Source organism: Schistocerca gregaria, chromosome 2 (assembly GCF_023897955.1).
Source record: "Schistocerca gregaria isolate iqSchGreg1 chromosome 2, iqSchGreg1.2, whole genome shotgun sequence".
Lineage (NCBI taxonomy): Eukaryota > Metazoa > Arthropoda > Insecta > Orthoptera > Acrididae > Schistocerca > Schistocerca gregaria.
The window spans coordinates 657,330,208-657,336,971 of NC_064921.1; the positions used below are offsets into that span (position 1 = coordinate 657,330,208).

The window sequence follows — 6,764 nt, forward strand, 5'->3', positions numbered from 1 at the left end:
ATGTCTGCTCGTATTCGGTCTTATTCCTTCGTCTCCTCTATAGACGATTTTTCTATTCCCTAGTCATCTTTTTCTAACATCATTGTTTCAATAAACACATATTCCACTAGGTCCACGTGTTCTATTCCTGCAATTGCAAGAGCTACCGATGTTTCTTTATAGTTGGCAAGAAGAAACTGTTTAGATATCTGTAGGCGGACTGTTATTAACATGTTATTTTATCGTGTTTGTGATTATCACTTTTAATATTATTATTGTTATTAATGAGATGTCGGTTTTTATTGTCGTTGAAACTCTTCATACATGTGAAGATGTTCTTGTGAGGAAAAGTTAACATAAGCTATCTGAGAGTATGTAACTAGAGAATTTAATCTAGCAAAAATAAGTCATCAATAACTATCATATCTAACAAATTTCATTCATAAACGTATACATCGCCTCGTCAGTATCACTACTTTCCGTTGTTCGAAATTTTTCGTCATCAAGAATATTACGTTTCCCTCTTTAACCAGTCATTCTTCATTATTCAAGCTATATCAGAATTGTGAGACCTGATTTCTTCCGGATTGTACACCGTTCATACACTTTTAGAGTTTACCAGTTCACTCAAGATTTATTGTTGCACAGTACATACGGGGCAAATGACATGATTACATTTACAGATCAATAGTGCCAGTAGTTCTGAGGAATGAGGTATCAACTCACATTGAAACACCCATTTTAGTACGTGATGTACCCTTCACAGGCTGCAATGCCTGCGTTGACTGTTGGTTGACGAGTGGCAAGACTCACTTCTTGTCCTATCATATCCGACACGTATAGACTAGAAACAAGTGTGGAGATCTTGTTAGTCAGGAAAGATGTTGAACGTCTTCCAGTCCACGTCGAGTTTCACGGGCAACGTGTGGACGAGCATTATCCTTCTGGAGCAACAGATCACCTTCCTGTTGCAGGAACGGCAAAAGAGTGGGTATAAAAACATTCTGCACTTACTGGGTGTTGGTTAGCGACCCTCCGAGAGACTCGAAAGGTGAACCAGAATAGTAATTTATTGACAGTGTATCTTGGGTCAATGCACTCTACGAGACGGGGCTCACCAAGTCTATGTTGTACGCACAAACGACCGTCAATTGCCTTCAGGAAGAATCTGCTTTCATCGCTGAAGACCACGGCGCGCATTTCATTTCCAAGTGATTCTCTGATGACACCAGTGGATTGTGCGCGTAGATGCTGTGGCAGATGTGGAAGACGGATTAGAGGTGTGTGTGCCCGTAGTCTCACTGCAAATAACCAGTTCGGAACAGTTTGTACTGACAGGTCTCGAACTCTCTTACCTCTGCTGTACTGCTGCCCTTGTGACAATCATGGCGGGCATCTGGGCCGTATGGATCCAGCACGTCCAACTTGTATGGCAGTTCTTCTAAAGGACTATCTCGCCACTCGGAAGACCGCCATTCGACCCCTTTCAAACTCTCTCAGTAGACTGCAGAAAGCATGAGTGCGTCTCCGTCGCATGGTTACCTGCTTACTTCATACACACTGAACCTTCTGGTTGTGAGCATTCCCTATTACAGGCTAGACGCAGACGACACTCTGGTAGCTACACCACTACGTTATCTGTTGGTTGACGACTTTGAAACAATTATCAATACGTCTACTACCCCCAGATGGCGTATACCGCTATCGTACTAAAATCGACGTCGTCTTTCCAGGTGTACTAATTTTTAGCCGACAGTGTATTTGAGTAAATCAGAATTTATTGTTTTCTCATCATTCGTTACAGGTTATTCTTCACTTACCTGCTTTGCGTTCATGATATTCCGATGGGAATTTATATATATTAGAAACTGAAATTCCTCGTCGCTCTTTTCTGTCAGTATGTGAACGCTAGTCTCAGGAACCACTGTACGGACTTCGATACGGCCTTGCCAACAGAGAGACTGATTAGCAAAGAATATTTGCGTGTATAATTCATAACTGCTACGATAGAAAAGCCGTTCGGTTTCAGATACGTAATGCTACGCGTGCGGAATTACAGATCCCCATTCTACCTTCTAAATTGACATTTGTCTGCGCGATAGCGTTTTAAACCCAGATAAATTCTGCCGTCAGAATCGCTAGTACTTGACAGAGGTAGTGTTTGCAGTCGATTAACGATGTGTAAGCCGATCTACATAACGTTCTTGTTATCCGACTGCCGCCCCCAGACCAGCTGTTTTCCAGCTAATTAAGCAACGCGTAAACAGAACGTGCCATCAGCTGCCTCATTTGACTACGACCTCTGTGTGTTTTTGACGTTAAGGGGGCTCACCGTAAACTGTTCTGGGACGATGATGCCGAACAGCATTAAGTGACACACTGACAGTAGAGCACAGAAGGCCATCCGTCCTTGTCACTAAGTCGTCAGTAGTTCGTAAATAGTTGTAACTGGTACATCTGGCTACAGAGAAACGGGGATATTGTGAAGATATTTGTGGTCAGACAAGGAACACAATCCTAGTGCACTAACAAAAATGCTTAAAACCAAGAATATCGTTTTCCTTTCATAAGCTGATCAACAATATGTGAAATATACGTGCAGAAATAAAATTGTGGGATCAAACCGAAATTTGCAGTGTACCTAGCTTAAGAGTAAAAAATACCAGATTCTATTAAATCGAAGTACCAGATAGATAGGAAAGGTTTTATGAGGTGGAAGGTACCAAAGAGGCAATTTTTTTTGATTTAAACGTTGCTTCAGATTTAAATAGTGCATGGACGTGCAAGTGTAACAACCAGAGTGGTGACATATACATACATCAAAAAAAGTTTTGCATCACCCCAGTTCCCAGAACTCCTGAAGATAGACGTTGACTGTGGGTAACAGACGCAGTCCCTTGGATTGACCAGAGATGTCACTAAACGCAACGCGCCAAAGATGTAAACTACCATGCATGAGCAGCTCCTTTTAGATCGAGAGGGGGAGGGCGACAGCTGATCAGTTTCAGTCATTTCGCCAAGGAGGAGGTACACAGCTCGTGTTGTCTGTCGTTCAACTATGCCATAGGCCGTCAATACCGCGGTTCGATCGCAACCGCATTTACTTTATGCCAGGAAGGGCTCTCACAAAAAAGTGTCCAGGCGTCTCGGAGTGAACCAAAGTGCCAAAGTGATGTTGTTCGGACATGGAGGAGATACAGAGAGACAGAACTGTAAATGAGATGCCTCGCTCAAGCCGCCAAAGAATGCTGCAGTGGATGACGTCTACCTGCGGATTATGGCTCCGAGGAACCCTGACAGCAACGCCATAATGTTAAATAATGTTTCTCGTGCAGCCACAGGACGTCGTGTTACGACTCGAACTGGGCTCAATAGGTTAATGATACGCGACTTCACACCCGATGTCCATGGCGAGGTCCATCTTTGCAACCATGACACCATGCAGCGCGGTACAGATGGGCCCAACAACATTCCGAATGGACCGCTTAGGATAGGCATCGCGTTTTCTTCACCGATGAGTGTTGCATATGCCTTCAATCAGACAATCGTCGGACGCGTGTTTGGAGGCAACCAGGCCAGGTTCGACGCCTTAGACACACTTTCGGGCGAGCGCAACAACGTGGAGATTCCCTAATGTTTTGGGATGGCATTATGTGGGGCGGACGTACGCCGCTGGTGGTCTTGGAAGGCGGGGATACGTGAATGCCACCCTCAGGCCGACAGTGCAACCATATCGGCCGCATATTGGCGAGGCATTCGTCTTCATGGACGACAGTTGGCTCCTCGTCGTGCACGTTTTGTGAATGACTTCCTTCAGGACAACGACATCGCTTGACTAGAGTGACATGAAAGCTATGGAATATGGCTAGGATAAATTGAAAAGAGTTGTTATGGACAACGTGACCCACTGAGGGATTTACGCAGAATCGCCGTTAAGGAGTGGAACAATCTGGACCAACAGTTCCTTGCTGAACTTGCGAATAGTATGCCACTACGAATAGAGGCATGCATAAATGGAAGAGGACGTGCTACTGGGTATTGGAGGTACCGGTGTGTACAGCAGTCTGGACGACCACCTCTGAAGGTCTCGCTGTATGGTGCTACAACAGGCAATATGTTGTTTTCATAAGCAATAAAAAGTGTGGAAATGATTTTTATGTTGATCTCTGTTCCAGTTTCCTGTACAGGTTCCGGAACGCTCGGAACCGAGGTGAAGAAAATTTTTTTTTTTTTAATTTGTGTATAAAGAACAAAACCATTGACCGATATTAAAATGCACAGGATACGACACTGGTTTTAGCAACATGAAATGGGGGGGGGGGAATGTTTCTTATTATCGCCCAGTCGACACTGAGAATTCATTTTATGCAGTTAAAGGTGTTAGGGGCTGGAATCAGTACTAATATAGTTTCGGAAAATGCGCCGTCATACAAAGTAAGAATCAATAGCCAGCTTAAACCGGTAGCATGACATGGAATCTGTAGGCAAAACATTATGTGACGTTAAGTCTGAAATTCATAAATAGGCCTCCACTTAGAGGAAAATAACGCATACAGTACAGAACGTAATGACATGACAGTATCGGATGATATACATACTGACAGGTTGATGGAAGCGAAGAGCACTTTAATGATGAGATGTTCTATAAATGACTGTCTTAAATTCTCCTAAGTTTTCTGACATGCTTCGTTTATGCCCGTTCGGATATACATAATCCTTTAACCGCCGTTTAATCATTACGCATCATACAACGTTACCCCAACAGGCAGATGTCATAAGCTAGCTACAGTATACACAGGCCCTTCTTTAACGTCCGTTGCTAAGCGTAGGTATACAGCTAGCAAGTACGAGGGTTATTCGGAAAGTAAGGTCAGATCGCTCGCAGTGAAAACCCGATGAAGATTTGGACTGGTTTGGAGGGCACTGTCTCCAGTATGTCCGTCTATCGCTTCACCTCATGCCGCGCTTTTCAGTTCTGAGCGCACAGTAAGCACTTAAAGTCGCCAGAAATAAAGTCTCCCGTCACGTGTGAGTGCCTGTGAGAGATTCCGCCTGATGTCAGTCAACCCACACAATCTAAGTGTCACGCATTTCCTTCTTCACGACAATTTTTGGCCGCGCATTGAATGGGTAATGAGGACGCTCCTGTAACGTTTTCTATGGAAAGTGTTTCATCCCCCAACACACAGCCTGAACATGTCACTCTGTAAGTTTCATCTCAGTTCACAAGAACCGCTGGCTATGGGGACAACATTTTGGCACACACAGCAAGCTACAGATCAGCTTAGTGAATTGGTAGAAGGTACAACCGGCTGAGCTCTATGAGGAGACTGTTTAAAAGTTAGTACAATACTACGACAAATGTCTCAGTAGTAGCGGCGACTATGTAGAGTAGTAGCCGCAAGGTGTATCTAATTGTTGCAAATTAAATATTTTTTATTTTCATTGTGGATTCCATAATGCGACCGATTGGACCTTACTTGCTACGTAGCCCTCGTTTATCGACAAATCACTGTCCATAGCCGACAAAGAATGTAACTCAGTATTCGATAACACTACGAAAGCAAAGCACAGTGAGTTGACAGTAAATTGTGGGTATCTTCTTGGTTCTGTGCTGTAAAGTGTTTTTAGTGACGAATATAGCAGACTGTCTTTAGCAACAGTAAACCAAGAACAAGAGTGCTTCTGGAGGAACACATGGTAACACATAAAAATATTTATGAGACACAATGAACCGAATATGTTAATAAGTGTGAAATTGTAACATTAAATCTTTCATATAAACTTTCTTCTTGGAGGTGTAAATAAATTTCTGTATATTGAAGATAATGGTAATACACAGTGAAGCAGACTTCAAGGAAAGTTACGTACTATATTTTTCCTGTTGTACATAGGAATAGCGTCACAGTTAACAATGTTATATGGCTCTGAGCACTATGGGACTTAACATCTTAGGTCATCAGTCCAATGTTATATGTAAAAAAAGCCGGCCGCGGTGGTCTCGCGTTCTAGGCGCTCAGTCCGGAACCGTGCGACTGCTACGGTCGCAGGTTCGAATCCTGCCTCGGGCATGGATGTATGTGTGTGATGTCCTTAGGTTAGTTAGGTTTAAGTAGTTCTATGTTCTAAGGGACTGATGACCACAGCAGTTGAGTCCCATAGTGCTCAGAGCCATTTGAACTACTTTATATGTAAAAAAAACCATAAAGGAAAAATGAAATTCTTGAAAACTTTCACGGAATAATGCAGTGCTATCTTAACAGTCGTAACGTCATTTATACTGACACTCTTTGTCGTAGGTAACTGACGTATTAAAATTGTAAAATCAAGTTTAGAACGATATCAACATGGACTGGTATCCATGCCTCTAATTGGTGACGTTACTATTCACATTCCTTTAAAACAGCATAATTATATTCTAGTTTCATTAAGTGTGTGTTGAATGTACCTTGGAACGCCGCGTTGTCGGATGTCTTCGGGAACTGCAAGGCGCGTTCTGTGGGGACAGGCCCGAGAGCTGCGCAGACACTGATGTGACGCCGACACGCAGTCGCCGCCAATTACTTGGCAGAGTCGACAGCTTATTGCAAGCATCTGCTGGGCTCTTCCTCCCACCTGTATCGGATCAGCTGACTAATCAGATACCGGTGTCGTATTATCCTATCCAGATGCACGGTCGCAATACTTCTCCCTGGTAAACAGACTAACATTTACTTATTGCAAAATACATGAGCAGATGCGTTCTGTTTTGATGATAAAGAGCTGCACTGCAATTAGCTTCTAAC

General features: G+C 43.3%; 1 protein-coding gene across 1 annotated transcript in view; it reads right to left on the reverse strand.

Moving 5' to 3' along the window:
• The window catches only part of LOC126334696 (hemolymph lipopolysaccharide-binding protein-like), a 44,565-nt gene extending 38,012 nt beyond the window's left edge, over positions 1–6,553 (reverse strand). Inside the window, exon 1 of the mRNA XM_049997196.1 lies at positions 6,428–6,553. The gene's annotated coding sequence lies outside the window, so the exon portion shown is untranslated. The remainder of the gene's footprint in view (positions 1–6,427) is intronic.
• Between the last annotated feature and the right edge of the window lie 211 nt (positions 6,554–6,764).